Here is a 15,217-nt window from a genome sequence, read left to right as displayed (position 1 = left end):
TAACATCAGTAGTGGGGAAGATGCTAGAATTCATTATTAAAGATGAAATAGTGGCATATCTAGATAGCAGTGATAGGATTGGGCTGAGCCAGCATGGATTTACCAAGGGTAAATCATGCTTTATTAATCTATTGGAGTTTTTCGAGGATGTAACCAGGAAGTTAGACAAGGGAGATCCAGTGGATGTAGTGTACCTCGATTTTCAGAAGGCATTTGATAGGGTCCCACATAGGAGATTGGTGGGTAAAATCAGGGCTCATGGCATTGGGGGGAAGATACTGACATGGATAGAAAACTGGTTGGCAGATAGAAAGCAAAGGGTAGTGGTGAATGGGTGTTTCTCGGAATGGCAGGTGGTGACTAGTGGGGTGCCACAGGGCTCGGTATTGGGACCACAGCTGTTTACGATTTACATCACCGATTTAAATGAAGGCATTGAGAATAACATCAGCAAGTTTGCTGATGATACTAAGCTGGGTGGCAGTGTGACATGTGATGAGGATGTTAGGAGAATTCAGGGTGACTTGGATAGGCTGGGTGAGTGGGCAGATACTTGGCAGATGACGTTTAATGTGAATAAGTGTGAGGTTATCCACTTTGGGACTAAGAACAGGAAGGCAGATTATTATCTGAACAGTGTAGAGTTAGGTAAGGGAGAAATACAAAGAGATCTAGGAGTCCTTGTTCATCAGTCACTGAAGGTGAATGAGCAAGTGCAGCAGGCAGTGAAGAAGGCTAATGGAATGTTGGCCTTTATTACAAAGGGAATTGAGTACAAGAGCAAGGAAATCCTTTTGCATTTGTACAGGGCCCTGGTGAGACCACACCTGGAGTATTGTGTACAGTTTTGGTCTCCAGGGTTAAGGAAGGACATCCTGGCTGTTGAGGAAGTGCAGCGTAGATTCACGAGGTTAATTCCTGGGATGTCCGGACTGTCTTACGCAGAGAGGTTAGAGAGACTGGGCTTGTACACGCTGGAATTAAGGAGATTCAGAGGGGATCTGATTGCAACATATAAGATTATTAAGGGATTGGACAAGATAGAGGCAGGAAATATGTTCCAGATGCTGGGAGAGCCCAGTACCAGAGGGCATGGTTTAAGAATAAGGGGTAGGTCATTTAGGACAGAGTTAAGGAAAAACTTCTTCTCCCAGAAAGTTGTGGGGGTGTAGAATGCACTGCCTCAGAAGGTAGTGGAGGCCAATTCTCTGGATGCTTTCAAGAAGGAGCTAGATAGATATCTTATGGATAGGGGAATCAAGGGATATGGGGACAAGGCAGGAACCGGGTATTGATAGTAGATTATCAGCCATGATCTCAGAATGGCAGTGCAGGCTCGAAGGGCCGAATGGTCTACTTCTGCACCTATTGTCTATTGTGTGTAGAATGTACAGAGTGTGGAGAGGATAAGAAGAGTTTGCCATATAGGAGGACCCTTATCTCTAGATGACAGCACTGTTTTCTCAGACGCAGTGGCCATTTGATGCGTTGGTGATTGGCTGCTCTGCAGTATGCACAGAAGTTGTTCCTCCACCAATGCTCATGCTGTTGAGGGCTTGAGGAACCTCCCCCTAACTGCCTGGGTTCTGCAGGCACTAGTCTTGATCTGGAGAGTTATTGCATAAGACGCTTGTCAATATGGAGAGCCAGCATGATGAGGCTTTCAAGGTCGGTGGCCATCTCCGAGGTAAACAGCTATTTTTTTAAGCACTCCCAGAAGCAGTTATAGTAAAGGCCCTTGGTGCAGGCAAAGTATCAGATCCTCTTACTCCCTTTCACTTCCCAGCTGATCAAAAATCCAATGCATCTCAGCGGGGAAATCCTCATATTTGTTGTACATGGCCTTTTTTTAAAATCCGTTTCTTGGTGGCCCAGGTCAGAGCTCATCCAGACAAGAGAGAGATGAGGAAGATGCATAAACAACTGAGTTGACTGGAGCTTGAAGTGTAAGACGCACTGAGACAGGAAGTTGCGGTTTCGGTTTGGAGATCCATCGACGTGTTAGGTCTCAGGAATCCAGCGCTCAAATGGAGGAGCTGAACTGGCATGGAGTTGCTGTGATGGGACAGAGAGTTGGAAGAGGGTAGCAAGCAGATAGTCACTGGTTTCCTGCTACTTCTGGATTATGTACTCATGTCGGCGGATGACTTCCTTTATGTGAACATACTCTGCTGGGTCAATTGGAGGTTCACTCATCCTGCCAGGAAACGTAGAGGAGGCTTGAGCTAAAACAGGGCAGCAGAGACAATTCAGTGGTGAGAGATATCTTTCATAATAGACCACAAAAGTAACAAGTCATGAGAGGCCACAAAACAAGGGAGAAAAGGAATTCAACATAAATGTCAACCAGACAAACTGTAAGCAGAGAGAGTGAAAGCTAGGAACAACTGGTTCGATAAGTGAACAAGTATTGTGACTGAGAACAGGGTTAAATAGGCTGCAGGTGGTGAATGGAATGAGCAGCAGGTAAACCTATTAGCTGGGTGGAGACTGGGAGCTGTCTGCATGTGCAGGCCTGACAAAACCATAAAGGACAGTATAGTGTGGAGTTCTGAACAATGGATTTATGGTAAACCAGCACCAAATAACCAACAGCAGCCAATGTCTGTTGTGTGAAAATGTTTTTTTGTTTCAAACAAGGCAATGAAACCATCCAGGTGTCTTGACCATTTGAAAAGAATACTCTCTGATAAACCAAACAAGAACTTGGTTTATTTTCTTTTTTTTTTGTAATTTATTTTTTTATTGAAGTTCATCATCAAACAAACATTTCCATAAGATGTATTTCAGACATTATACCTATATATCATATTATCATATAATCATATATATCACAAATCTCCACAAAGTATTTATCTGGGGTACACACTTATAGAAAAGTGGAAAGAAAAAACAAGCAAAAGGAAAGAACTATGTACAAATAGGGAGTGATTTTTTTTTACAACAGATTCATTGATTTGTGAGAATAAAATCAGGCCTAGGAGGCATTATGTAGTTAAACCATTTCCCCAGTATGAATCAAATTGTTCCAAATTGGATAAAATTATCTTACGTTTGATTTTATTTAAATAGCCCATTGACATTAAAATAAATGAATTTTACCTTGTCCTTAGCCATCTGTATTTATCTGTCAATGTATCATTGAAATTAGAATAAAACTTAATCAATCTACTCCCTGAACAAATAAGAACCAAGAAACACAAATAATAACAAAAATGGCAACGAACGTGTGATTCCAAGGCTGAGGTCTCTAGTAGATGACCCTGTGTTGAGCTAGAGGAGATGTCTAGCTGTGGGGGATACCCCCTCCTACTTGTGAGTTGAGGGCCCCCATTGCAGTATTCATAAATGTCAGTGAACAAATCCATTACACAGAAAAAATTTCCCTGTGTACTCCTCCTATATATACATACACACAGAAATATATATATATATATATATACACAAACATGTATTACATACATATATACTCATTTTGGTGGGGGAAAAAGGAGTAAGTGAGTGAATAAAGAATAACAACTAAGTAATATAAAATCCACATTATAATAAGTATTTCTCAAGATAGGTATATCACAGTGTACTTTTGCTTCCGTTTAGTTTCTCAACATTTTTAAAGTTAGCCAAACCTTATGACTCTTCTGTAGGAGGTGAGGACTGTCTTTGAAAAACTCCCGGTCTCTTCCTGATATATTTCTCTTGGCCTCCTCCCGTCTCCTGCCTTCTCGATTCTCGCACTATTTCCCAAGCGGAGCGGGATAATTCCTCAGTCAGGCTTTCCCACTGTTTGGTCACGCTGATGGGCAACCCTCTGGCCTTCATGTCTGTAGTCGCCTCTTCCACTGTCTGGTACAACCACGTCCCATTGTCAAAAAATACTCGAAGTTTAGCAGAGTACGGAGTTTGAAATCTAATCTTTTTTTGCTTTAGTACTCGCTTTACTTCAGAGTATTCTTTGCATTTCTGCAGGACCGCTGGGGGGGGGGTAATCTTGGTCAAAATATATTAATTTATCGTTGAAAAACACTCCCTTCTTACCCCAGGCCCTTCGTAGAATCTCCGCCTTGGTGCTGTTCCGAAGGAATTTAATTATTATTGACCGTGGCTTTCTATCCTGGGTAGCTTTCGGGACTAATGCGCAGTGGACTCTTTCGACTTCCAGCTTCATAGCCGGGGTAAGATCCAGTGTGTCCCGCAGCAACTTTCCGACAAACTCCATCATAGACGAGCCCTCCGCTCCTTCGGGAACGTTGTAGATTCTGATATTTTTCCGCCATGATCTTCCCTCCAGGTCAAGCAGTTTACCTTCTTGGTGATGTAATATTTTTATTGTCTTACTCAGTATCTGTTCCACATTTTGAACATGATCTTCCACCTTCCCAATTCAAGTCTCTGCCACCGCTATTTTTTGATTGACGCTGGCGAGCTCTGACTTAATATCACGGAGCTACTGCTTTATTTCTTTCTGGACTTCCATTATTTCTTTCAGGATTTCGAAGATATTCGCCGCTTTGCCTGAAAGAGGCCCAGCGTCCGCCTCGCTAGCATGCAGTCGGGTAGGAGAGCCGCTTGCTGCACTCCTCTCCGACGCAGGCTCCGCAGTGTCGCTTTTTAAATTTCCATTCCTTTTCCCCATTCTTGCCCCTCTTTTCAGTTCAAATATTTTTTGAAAAATATTTTATTTGATGGGATAACTGGGCTTAATACGCGTTTTTCCGGAGGAGCTGGTGACTAAAGCTGCCATTCTCGACGATGACGTCACCGGAATCCAACTTGGTTTATTTTCAATCACTTTGTGAAAACTTTCAGAAACAGAAAACCTTTCAAAACATGTTTGCCAGCAATTCATAATAAAACAGTGATGGTTTGCATTCTTCATACACCATTTCATTGCTTGTTGCTAAACCTGGAAAGCCCCATTCAATTGGAGAAAACTGGATTCTGCCAATAGAATGGGAGGTTCTGACTACTGCTTGGCATAAGTCACCAGACCAATTAATGAAAGCGATTCCACTCAGCAACAGCTCTGTAACAAAGATGAATGGATGAAATGTCTCAGAATGTGGAAGACACGTTGTGCAACATACTTAGAACAACAGAATTTGCTCTTCAGTTGAATGAGTTAATTTTGCCAAGCAATGAGTCTTTGCTTCTTGGTAATGTTCACTTCATAACATATGAACGCATAGTTCAGGAGTTGTTATTTGCAATGCAACTAGAAATAGATACAAAAGAAGAGTTTCATGTTGAGCAATGTTTCAAAGAGAAGGACATTCTGCTCACCAACATTCTTGCTTCAGCAACATATGGGGCACTATCAATGACAGGACATCACCAGGGGATTATTACTTTCTTGAAAAAAACTGTACCTAACATATTTCACATTCACTGTGTAATTTGCAGACAACATCTTCCTACAAAATACCTACTCAGTCAACTGCACAAATCATTAAATACTGTTGTCACAGTGGTAACCAAAATAAAGTCCCATGATCTCAATTCTCGACTATTTTCAAAGCTTTATATTGTAAAAGATGAAGAGTGAACACTTACTGTTGCACACAGAAGTAAGATGATTCTGAAAAGGAAAATGGCTAAGACACTTTAATGTTCTTTTTGAAGCTTAGAGAAAATTCTTTGAAGACTCGAATGCTTCATTCAGTAATCAACTCAAAAATGTCAGGCATGACATAACTTATTTACCAGAATTAATTGCAAAGTTTAATGAAATCAATCTTCAATTGCAAAGAAGTGATGTGAATCTATCAAAGTCAAATGAGTTGTGTTCACATTTCTGTCCATGTTAACTACAACATGGCAATTGTGACCTTTTCCTATTTCTGAGGTGGAAAGGAAAGAAAAAATACCAGATGATAACCTTCAAGTATACTGTGCCTACCTGAATGAGCTGCATAAAGTCATATCAGGATTTCATATCAGTGATTTCAGGATCTCTCAATCCAAATTCAGACCGGGTAATAAATCAGTTCCTGAACACTAGTAATGAGAAATTAACAGGAAGGCTGGAGAAGAACTGATCTCGCTACAAAATGTAACACGGTTGCAGAAAAGGAAGAAGTCATGGAGGGATTGTCCACTGAATCATTGTGGGTGGAAGTTAGAAACAGGAGGGGGGCAATGATTCGACTGGGTGTTTTTTATAGAAACCCCAATAGTTGCAGAGACATTGAGGAGCAGGTAGGGAGGCAGATTCTGGAATGGTGCAATAATAATAGGGTTATTGTGTTGGGTGATTTTAACTGTCCTAATATTGACTGGCATCTCCTTAGAGCAAGAGGTTTAGATGGGGTTGAAACGTTGAAAACTGCAAAAACAGTGAGCTGGCTGCTGGCTATGTGCCCAGAGACCCGAGTTCATTGTGCACAGAACTCGGAAGAAGTGATGCCACAGACTTTCTCTGACATTAAATGTATCTACTGAATATTAATGGTAAGACTCTTGGCAGTGTGAAGGATCAGTGAGATCTTGGGGTTTGTATCCATAAGACACTCATAGCTGCTATGCAGGTTGACAATGTTGGGAAAAAAGGAGTCTTGTGTTTTGGCCTTCATCAACCATGAGACTGAGTTCAAGGACCATGAGGTAATGTTACAGCTATATAAGACCTTATTTAGAAACCACTTGGAGTACTGTGCTCAGTTCTGGTCACTTCACTACAGGAAGGATGTGGATACTCTCAAGAGAGTGCAGAAGAGATTTACAAGGATGTTGCCTGGATTGGGGAGCATGCCTTATGAGAATAGGTTGTGTGAACTTGGCCTTTTCTCCTTGGAGCGACAGAGGGTGAGAGGTGACCTGATAGAGCTGTATAAGATGATGAAAGCATTGATTGTGTGGATAGCCAGAGGCTTTTGTCCAGGGATGAAATGGCTAACATGAGGGGGCATGGTTTATGGTGCTTGGAAATAGGTACCAAGGGAATGTCAGGGGTAAGTTTTCCACATAGAGAGTGGTGGGTGCGTGGAACGCAATGCCAGTGACAATGGTAGAGGCGGATACAATAGGGTCTTTTAAGAGACTCTTAGATAGGTACATGGAGCTTAGAAAAATAGAGGGCTGTGTAGTAGGGACATTCTAGGCAGTTTCTAGAGTAGGTTAAATGGTCGGCATAACATCGTGGGCCGAATGGCCTGTGATGTGCTGTAGATTTGTATGTTCTATGTTCTAAAATAACTTTGAATTGACACCGAGGTTTAAAAAATCATATCAAGACTTTTGGTTGCAGAAAGGTATCTCTGAATGCTAACCTGCACTGTGGAAAATGTCAAGACGTTCTTTATTGTCTTTCCAGCATCACATGCAGTGGAGCGCAGTTTCAGGGCAGTTGCTCAACATCTTTCAAAGCAACGAAATAGACTGCAAATCTCTGAACGTGGGGATTTGGGACTCATTCTGAGTGGCATTCAGCCTGATGATGAGAAGCTGATATCACTACACCAAGCCCACCCATTTCATTGAAAGGTGAAAAAGCGATGAATAGTTGGACTTCTAATGAATGCTCTAAAATTGTTAATGAAAATTGTTTTTTACTGTAATTAAAGAAATAATTTTATTAGTAGCTTTAAGTAGATTTGTGTAATTTTTGCAATTGTTTGTCATTGCTTTAAATTAGCATTTCCTATTTTCTTTCATTGTGCATTGTAAACCAAAATTCTTTAGTTTTTCTGTAATGGCGGGAAGGATGTGGGGGGCTCAGGGGATGTGGTCTGGGATATAGTTAACCATCTGAATGACGAAGGCATAGAAAGCTACAGATATAATGCCCAAAAATAAATTATTATAGTTAAGGGTTATGATTGGCATGAACACAGTGGGCCAAGTGACCTGTTTTTCTGCTATACAACCTATGACGATGATCATTTTTCAATGCCTAAACTAACACAGCTGGTTTTCAGTGTGAAGTTCAAGAAATACTGAGGGTAAATAATTTGTAAAATATTTCATATTGAAAATGACCTTAATTAAAATTTTATTTTTTGTATTAAGTTATCTGAAACATTGTACAAATTTAGCATGCAAAACAATAAAATAACATTTTACCACTGGATGTTGCTCGCAAGCAAAATAAAGTTAACTCTTATTGCAGGTGGCTGAATATATTATAATTACTGCATTTTAATAATGTAAATTTCATGGAAATTTGACATTCACAAAGCAGATGGCAATGTATTTGGCAGACAGGATAGACAGGAGATGCCTGCCCAGGCAGTCAATTATTCCTATCATTTGTTTTAAGTACCTCAAGCTGTACCCAGCCAATTCTACCTTGCACCTACTCAACCGTATCTCCTCCACAACCTCCATCAGCACAGGTGCACCACGAGGCAGTCTGCTTACTTTACACCTATCACTGTGTGGCTAGGAACAATTTCAGTGCCATATTCAAGTCTGCAGATGACACCACGATCATAGGCTGGATGGAAGGTGGTGACGAATCAGTATATAATAGGGAGATTGAAAATCTGGCTGGGAGTTGCCAAAATATCAACCTCTTATTTAATGTCAACAAGACCAAGGAGCTGTTTATCAGCTTCAGGAGGAGGAGACCAGAAGTCCATGAGCCAGTTCTCATCGGAGGATCAAGGTGGAGAGGGTCAGCAACTTTAAATTCCTCGGTGTCATAATGTTGGAAGACTGTCCTGGCCCAATATCTAAGTGCAATTGTGAAGAAAGCATGGCAGCACCTCTACTTCCTTGGAGTTTGTGAAGATTTGGCATGACATCTAAATCTCTGACAAACTTCTATAGATGTGTGAGGGAAAGCATATTTACTGGCTGCATCACAAACTGGCATGGAAACACCAATACCCTTGAATGGAATATCCTATAAAAGGTAGTGGATTTGGCCCAGTCTATCACGGATATAGCCGTCCACACCATTGAGCATGTCCACATAGCGCACTGTCGCGGGAAAACAACATCCATCATCAGGGACCCCCACCACCCAGGGGTGCTCTCTTCTCACTGCTGTCATCAGGAAGAAATGTACAGGAGCCTCAGGACCTACACCATCAGACTCTTGAACCAAAGAAGATAATTTGTAGTTCACTTGCCCCAACACTGGAATGTTCCCACAACCTATGGATTCACTTTCAAGGATTCTTTATCTCGTTCTTGATATTTATTGCTTATTTATTTATTTTTTGTATTTGCAGTTTGTTGTCTTTTGCATACTGGTTGAATGCTTAAGTTCGTTGATACAATTATGGTTATTATTCTATTATGGATTTAATGAGTATGCCCACAAGAAAATAAATCTCAGGGCTTTGTATGGTGACATATATATACTTCAGTAATAAATTAATTTTGAACTTTGAACTATGTTGTGATTCATCAGTTAAAATGCCTCCCCAACCCTCTCAACAGCAGCCTTCTTGTGGTTCTAAAGCCACAGATAATGCCATTTTGACATAAATATCTACCTACTTCCTATTAATATTTCTTCTCAGCAGTCACTACAAATATGCTTTGGAACAAAGACACATGACAGATGTTTATATTTGTAACATGTAAATTCATTTTATCTATCACTGCATTTGAGGTTAGTGATTAGTTTTTCAAAAAATCTCTGCAGTGGAGATATGATCAGAATACAGGAAAAGCTTTCCTTGTGGATAACACTATATTTAGTGTGGTTTGCAATTGTGTTATGGTGCATTTACAGTTGAATTTACAGGACAGAAAGCCATTCATCTCAACAATAGCAATTTAATCATTCACAGCTTCTCCCCTAACCTACCCACTTCATCTACCTCAAACCTCTATCCAACTCCCTTTTTAAAGTGAAAACTGAACCTGTTTCCATCAACTTTCAGTAAATTCTAAATCATGACTATTCACTGCATTGTAAATTTATCCTCATGCCACCCCAGCTGTTCACATCCTTGTTCCTTGCATTTCAACATTTCAGACCAAGGATACACTGTTTTCCCACTCCAACTGGACTGTTTTGTACTTTTGAATAACTTCAATATTCTAACATATTATAAAATACTAGTCTTCTCTATGGGGTCTGAAAATTACGATCACAGAAAGTGATCATGAATAGCTTGAGACAATGTTGGTCATATTATAGAAGGGACTTATTCCTGATTTTGTGCAGATCTGGGTTTTGGAACCAGAGGCAAGAAAAATTTCAGTGCTGGTAAATAAAGTCCAAAAATGTAGCTTATTAGAGAGCACGGCCATGTACTGCCCACACAATGTGTACTCTGCTGCTGAAGCCACATCACTGTGTAATGAATGATTGGAGATAACAATGTTTAAAAGTGATCATGGGAGTTTAGTGAACTCAATGTTCCAGTTACACCCCTATTTGTATTTGGTTAAACAATTTCAGCATTTTCTTTATTTTTGCAATCTGTTTAAAAGTTTGTTATAGAGTCCTTGATTTCTCACAGCATAAGGAGGTAAGAAATTTTCTGTCCATAGCAACACCATCTGCTGGAGGAAGTCAGTGGATTAAGCAGTATCTATGGGAGGAAAGGAATTGCCCATGTTTTGGGTTGAAACTCAGGCATGCAGATTCAGTCATTAGTTTTAGTTCATTTTACCGTTTCAAATCACATGCCGGTGATAATAAACCTGATTCTGAGCTAAAAGAACATTTGCTGAAGATACTGTATGTTGCGTGTGGAATACATTTCTGTTAAGTATGTTACGAAAACCCCGTAACCAGGTAACTTACCAGCAAAGATGGATGGATCAGCTGAGTCGGATGCTACTATTTTCAAACGTTTTATTAATAAAGGGGCACAAAAATTAAGGTTAATACAAACATTCAGATAACATGCGTCAATACTCAATCTAAAACGCAGGTACATTAATAATCACTCAGAAATAAGCTCGTTCGTTGTCTAGGGTATATAATACTGAGTCCAATTGGAAATATAAAGAGTCACTCTGAAGTCTGCAGGCTTTTCTCTTTTGGTTTCACGTGTTGGAGAGAGAGAGAGATAAAACGGAAAAACTTGCCGTTTACATCCGTGTAATCAGGGGAGCGATCTTCCCCGTTGTTAGTTAAAAGCGATCTTCCGTTGGTTCCAGCCACAAACCCCGCATTCGGAATTTAACGCACGTGGCTTATTTCAAAATGGCTTCCCGTTCCCACGGGAAGCGTTATCGTGCTTCTTGATGTCTCCTTGGTGCGTCTGAGGGTCGTCCTCTTTCAGACCCTTCTTTATACTGCCTCACGGGATCTCAGGTGTCAATCAGGTTGCAGGTGATGCACTCTCTCTCTCAACCAGCCCACTTTGCCCGAGGGCTTTACAATGTCCCTGCGAGTTGGCACGTCTGCAGTTCCCAGGTGTCTCCTGAGAACAATGCCACAGTCTCCAGCTTTTGTCCCAGTGGAATGTCTTTCCATTTCCTGTGTCCATTCAGCCTGTCTCTCTCTCTCTCTTGGGTCATTGACCCCCCTTTGACTAGGGCTCTTGCAATTCTCACAAAGGAGGGGGCTGGTATCATAACACCTCCCCTCTTAAAAAGGTTTTTACCAGCGGTTAAAACCCAGAGTGGTACAGTCTTACAGAAATTTTGAATCTAATACAGAGTAATACAGTTATACATTCAAGTCAGCATCTAAACAGTTAACAAGTACAGTGCCCCTTTCCTTTAATACCTTAACCTCATGTGCCCTACTAACGCCTGGTAGCATCAAACTTCAGCTCAATAACCACCTTATTTATTTGCTTTCTTCGGCAACATAACTAAGGAGGTGTGATCTTAGCTTAGGTGCATCTACAAAAGTTTATGCGAATACTAATCGTTTCGGTCGGTTTACTTCGCCGGCAGGTCTCCAAAGGTCTGTCTTTATTATTCACAGGCTTTAGCGCAACCCGTAAAACCTGCTTTGCTGTTTAAAAAAAATGGCATCCCCATTAACCGTCACCTCTCTTCTGGCGAGTCCCCCCGTTGGGACTTTGAGTAATTTGGCGTGGTGAACTCCCGCCCGCCTCGTTCATCGGGGCTATTTTTTCAACACCATGCCTGAAACTGTCAAGACCCTTCAGGCTATTTGTTTTTAATTCCAACTCCTCTTTCAGGTAGCATTTCGAATGCAACCTCTTCACACCCCACCCTGGCGTAACAATAGAGTGGGGGGCCCCGCTATTTCCCGACTCACTCTGTGAGCGATCTGCCAGGTTTAAAATTTCTTCCTTCGACTTGGGAACTACAGACTTTCCGTTTCCTTCAATAACGATCCTCATTCCCCCCTTAAATTCGGCATTAACCTTGGCCCCACTCTCGAATACAAACACCGTGGAACTCACACTTCCCACGGTTACCAAAGTTAACCCTTTTCCTACTGAACCAACCCTATCTGATCCACAAAGACGGCCGCCCCGTCCCCCTGAATCAAACACCTCAGACTTCCCCTGAGCTCTGTTACCAGGTTCAGCACCACGTGCGCCCCCATCTTGGACACACTCAAACGGGACATTGGCCCCTTCCAGGCTTTCAATACCCGTACCTTTTTCAAATTCTAACGTCCCCCGATCCTTCCAGCTACTCTCTAGGCAGCCCCCCGTTGGGGAAGGCGCAACCCTGCGAGCTGAGACAACCTCCTCGGCCATTTCAGCTGACTTCTCCACAGCAAGGATACCCTTCCTCTCTAAGACTGCCCTCATTTCACTCTCGGGACCATCGAGAACACCATTAGAACTCTGAACTTCTTCAAACAATTCTGCCATACCAGACAGATTAACCATGTCCAACTCTGGACATTTTAACAACTTTATCCGTTTCTCAACTTTAGTTCCTACCTCTAGGACCTTTCTCTTCACTAAGGGCCGGGCTATTTCCTCTCCCTTACCCCCTTTTACTTTACTGCTTTCTGTTTTACCACCCTCGGAACCCTCATGGTACAGGGTCGGTAAAAACATCTTGGCCAGATCACCGCTGGCTTCATTTAAACTGTCCTCTTTCTCAGCCGCTTTTTCCGACAGGCTGCGAGTGACCGCGCATGCGCGATAGCTTTGGGACTCTAGGGGCGGGGCCACCGCACTCGCCGGTCGGCGGGTCGGCATCATGGCTGCCCAAATCCTCCCTCCTGCTAACACACTTTGTAACAACGCGACCCACTGCTCTTGTGGCCACTTCTGGTTCACTGCCACCGTTTCAAAAAACAAGAAATAACTATCAACATCCGTCTCTTCGAACGGAGGTACTACTCTCAGCTCCCGACTAACATTAAACCGCTCTCTCCTTAGCTCCTCCCTCTCTCTTTCTCTCCCCGCTGCCGCTCTCTTGGCTGCTGCTAACTCTCTGATCCGAATTTCATGCTGTCTTTGCCTCTCAGCTTGATTCTGCTCGTTTTCCACCTCTAACCCCTTCGCCAAATTTAACAAGTCTGCTTTGGCGCTCACCTCTAGCGCCGCCACAGTCGCGTTTTTCATAAATTCACACACGTCCATCTTTGCTGGTTTTCTGTCTGGCTACCTGCGAAACCAGATTTAAGTTTGGACTTACAGCCCGATTGACTGACCTCCCCCTTTTTGGTGTCAAATCCCGAGACGAGAACCCCACTTGTTACGAAAACCCCGTAACCAGGTAACTTACCAGCAAAGATGGATGGATCAGCTGAGTCGGATGCTACTATTTTCAAACGTTTTATTAATAAAGGGGCACAAAAATTAAGGTTAATACAAACATTCAGATAACATGCGTCAATACTCAATCTAAAACGCAGGTACATTAATAATCACTCAGAAATAAGCTCGTTCGTTGTCTAGGGTATATAATACTGAGTCCAATTGGAAATATAAAGAGTCACTCTGAAGTCTGCAGGCTTTTCTCTTTTGGTTTCACGTGTTGGAGAGAGAGAGAGATAAAACGGAAAAACTTGCCGTTTACATCCGTGTAATCAGGGGAGCGATCTTCCCCGTTGTTAGTTAAAAGCGATCTTCCGTTGGTTCCAGCCACAAACCCCGCATTCGGAATTTAACGCACGTGGCTTATTTCAAAATGGCTTCCCGTTCCCACGGGAAGCGTTATCGTGCTTCTTGATGTCTCCTTGGTGCGTCTGAGGGTCGTCCTCTTTCAGACCCTTCTTTATACTGCCTCACGGGATCTCAGGTGTCAATCAGGTTGCAGGTGATGCACTCTCTCTCTCAACCAGCCCACTTTGCCCGAGGGCTTTACAATGTCCCTGCGAGTTGGCACGTCTGCAGTTCCCAGGTGTCTCCTGAGAACAATGCCACAGTCTCCAGCTTTTGTCCCAGTGGAATGTCTTTCCATTTCCTGTGTCCATTCAGCCTGTCTCTCTCTCTCTCTTGGGTCATTGACCCCCCTTTGACTAGGGCTCTTGCAATTCTCACAAAGGAGGGGGCTGGTATCATAACAAGTATAACATTAAAAACAGCAGGAAGAGTGTTTTTAAGTTCATTCATGAATAGATTCTTTTTATTAAAATTTTCAGGTGATGGTGATCCACCTTCTAAATTCATTCAGTCCTTTGGTGAAGGTACTCAGTGTTCCAGAATTGAGACCAAATATCCATAACTGATTGGTGATGGATTTTCAGGTCAGCATGGTGTATGATAGGGAGGGAAACCTGCATGTGTTGGTATTCCGCAGCATATGCAGCCCTTGTCCTTCTTGGTGGTAAAAGATAGGGGTTTAGAAGGTGCCGTTGGAGTATCACAGATGAGTACTTCAGTGCATCTTGTAGGTGGTGCACCCTGCAGCTACTCTGCATTGCTGGTGGAGGGTATGATGGACTAGACTATTTGATCAAAACAACCAAATCAAGCAGTCCATTTTCTCATGCATGGTGCCAAGCTGCTTGCAAGTTTTTGCTGCATTCATCACAAACGGAGTAAATATTTGTATGCAGTGAAAAAAATTACAGATATTAGATACCGCAGGGAGAGCAGAATCATTTAAAATGATGCAGTCACTCTGTTGCTCATTATTAAAAGAATCAACACTAGAGTGAGCCATCAGACGTATGTCATTTCTCTTAAAGCTACCCACCATAGATCATCACACTTGTGTGAAAGACAGAAATTGGAGGAAAATTTTAATAGTACTCAGAATTCCTTAGAGAATGTTTGTAACTAAGTCTTTGTAAAAACAGACATATAAGTATTCAGAGCATTACAACTGAGTGCCACAGTAGTGTAGTGGTTAGCACAATGCTATTACAGTTCAGAGTTCAATTCTGGCATTGTTCTGTAAGGAGTCTGTACAACCTCCC

Source organism: Hemitrygon akajei, chromosome 4, assembly GCF_048418815.1.
Source record: "Hemitrygon akajei chromosome 4, sHemAka1.3, whole genome shotgun sequence".
Classification (NCBI taxonomy): domain Eukaryota; kingdom Metazoa; phylum Chordata; class Chondrichthyes; order Myliobatiformes; family Dasyatidae; genus Hemitrygon; species Hemitrygon akajei.
Note: the sequence above shows the minus strand (reverse complement) of the source record.